The following is a 3,245-nucleotide window of genomic DNA, read 5'->3' as shown; positions in this document are numbered from 1 at the left end:
TTAACTTAAAAAATAGGAATATTGTTATTTACTTAAATATCTAACCTCACACCAGTGGTGCATATCAAATTGGTCCAAATAGGAATTCCAATATTAAATGAAACAGTAATTTCACAACCCACTTTTCCAAAAATTTGGATGGATGGTTCAATTATACCAGGGACATTAGCTGTTTTAATTGAATCAATCATTGCTTTCTTCAATAAAATTTTCCATTCCATCTGCTCTTTTGGTTTATTGTTCTTCAGTGTTTCATTTGCTTTCTTTCCCCAAAATATATGATTTTAGCTTTTGTCATTGAAAACCCTTACTGGTTTTGCTACTTCATGCTGGAGAGGAAGGCTTGTGACTGTTTTATAGTCACTGGTTTCATGGTTGTATGATTGCTTAATGCCATGTTGCAGGGGTGTGGAGACCTATTGAATTGTGTACATAAAAGGTTTAGTCTACACTGAGTGCAGGGTTAGTGTTCGCAGCCCATGTCATCAGTATCATAATTAATCCATTACAATCATCCTCTATTAATCAGTGTTTTCCTTCTAACGTCTCCAGGAGAGGAAATGTAGTAATCTAAATGCAAATCTTTGCCAAACTTTCAGTCAATTCAAAACCTTTAAAGCTTTCCTGTCAATAGGACTGTGTGCCTTCTATCCCTAATTCTGCTCCTCCTGACCCAGGACACGTTCTCCACAGCTGATGATCCATGAGACACCGGATTCTTGATCCCATGGCTCTGTGTGTTCTGAGACATCTGGGGACTTCAGCAGTGTTTTAGGGGCTTTGGGTCCCACCTCTTCATAGCATTGCTGAGATGAGATCTGTGGGTTCACCCTCATTCTTGAGTGTACGGTGCATTTTTTCTAGAACCAACACACGCCACCGTGGCAGCACTGCTTTGACCACGTGCTGGGACAGCGTGTGCTTGTCAGTTCTTGGGTTTAAATTTTCTGTTCTAATTTCTATAATGGGGTATATTGACAGATACACTCCATGTAAACAGAAGCTCTGTGGGGTTTTCAGCAACTTCTAAGAACATAAATATTCCTGAAGCAGCTAATCTTCCTCCCAACAAGTGAGGAGCAAGCCGGCAAGTCCTGGGCGCCTGTGGCGGCCAAGCTGTGCAGCCCAGGCTGCTCACCGAGGAGCAAGGAGAAAATCTTAAAAACCTACTTCCATGCTGTCTTTCACAGAATCTCAGAAATGAAAGTTTTAATATCTAAAGAGGGGTGATTTTTTAAAATAAATTTTTTATTTTTTTCCTTTTTCAATTTTATCAGGTAGAATTTTTACAGTTCAACTTCACATACACATATTGCATGTAAATACATGTACAGAGTATACTGCATTTTTTAGTTTACATATATGTACTAATTATTGTTTCTAAGAACAGATTAGAGCTTTAGATTTTTAAACTTACATAGTTACCAGAGGAATAAAGCCAACTACAAAAGAATAATAAACAGAATACGGTAATCCAATCACAAAGGACAGTCAGATATGCTTACATATATTCAAGAAATCAAAACAATATTTAGTTCATTTGTGGTCTTATTATTATTGCTATTAATTTTAGATTCCCCATAAATGAAGTCATATGGCATTTTTCTTTCTCTTTCCACCCCACTTCACTTAGAATGACAGTCTTCATGTCCATCCATGTTGCTGCAAATGGCATCTTTTATGGCTGAGTAGTATTCCATTGTATATATGTATCACCTCGTCTTTATCCAGTCATGTGCTGATGGACATTTGTGTTGTTTACATGTTCCTTGTTCTATGTCCCTTCTGGCAACAATTACGGATTTTAAATATTTTCCACCTTAAAATCCTTCCTGAAGGAGATGTGGTAACTGGAATCAAAAACAGTTACAGCACAGGGTTGTTTGTGATGGGCCCTGGGGGCTTGGTAGAAAGGCTGGCAGAAAGGATTACAGATTCTGATCAAATGAGTCCTCCTCTTGTAGCCCTGCTGACCGCCTCTCTCAAGGCCTGCCCTACAAGTCTGACCAGTCCCTTCTGTGAATCCTACTGTATTGTGCACAAATTTTGTCCAATTGGTGTCACCCACTAGGGACCTTAAGTGAGGCACCCAAGCTCCTGTGTTGGTTTCTTCCATCAGCCCTTAACTTCCTTGGGAGCCAGGACTGTCTCATTGCCCCAAGGATCCCTAATGCCTAGTGAGATGCCTGATAAAGCTGGTACTTAACGAGCACATGGGTCAAATGGAAAAACCTGATCAAAAAAAGGCCCTCATTTTTCAGACATGCCTACTTGAGCACATAGGGTAAAATGACATGTCTTCTTGGATTTGCTGTCAAATACTTCAACAAAGGACAAATAAAAGAACAAAGGTCTGAATAAAGGAAATATGGAAAAGTTTGTGAATTCCTTAATCTGGGTGATGGGCTGATTGTACTATACTTACTGATGTATACTTAAGTTAGTTTATAATTTTACTGTCATTAGCTGAATAGCAAGTATTAATACGTATTAATTGAAATCCTTAGAACTGAACAAACTTACCCCACACAAAATCCTTTATATCCTAGTAGTTTGTCTTTGAGAACTCTTTTCCCACAAAGACAGGAAAAAAGGGAAAGGCAGATACGTGCAGTATTTCCATGTTGTCAAAAGACAAAAGGCCGATACAAAAGAAGAGATTGTATAAAAGATAAAGAGGCTGAAATCAATGTCTGGAAAACCTAGCTAACAATCCTAAATGGACCAAATTAACTAAACTCAGCACTGCTGCATCAAGAATGGGGCAAATAGCACCTAGTGGATTTTTTTTTAATAAATAAATAATAATCCAGTTCCTACCACAGGCAATTATGATAAGACTGAGTATAATTTCTAACACCAACTAGTGTATAAATCATAATTTCTAATTGATTAAAACTGCTTCTTCTATAAAATTTGAATCTTTTTATTCTTAAGACAGTTTTGTGGCCTATGACCTAGTGATAAAATTTTCAACTGGCTTGTATTAAAAAAGTTCACCATAGTGAGGGTTTATTACATCAAGTATTCCTTTTGGGGAAACCCATGTGCCTTGTCACTCTCTTTCATAAGATTTCCTGTGGAAAATTCAATCCTTCATTCAGGAAAAGGCTGAGCAATATATCTCATGGAAAACCTTCATAAACTGCAACACAAGAAAATGAAAATGACAGTGAGCAGCTCGTGAAGCCGGCAGACACACAGCGCATGGCTGTGTTCCCGCCTCGACTTTCTGTAACCAGCAG

This window comes from Camelus bactrianus, chromosome 26 (genome assembly GCF_048773025.1).
Source record: "Camelus bactrianus isolate YW-2024 breed Bactrian camel chromosome 26, ASM4877302v1, whole genome shotgun sequence".
Classification (NCBI taxonomy): Eukaryota; Metazoa; Chordata; class Mammalia; order Artiodactyla; family Camelidae; genus Camelus; species Camelus bactrianus.
This window is presented reverse-complemented; position numbering follows the sequence as displayed.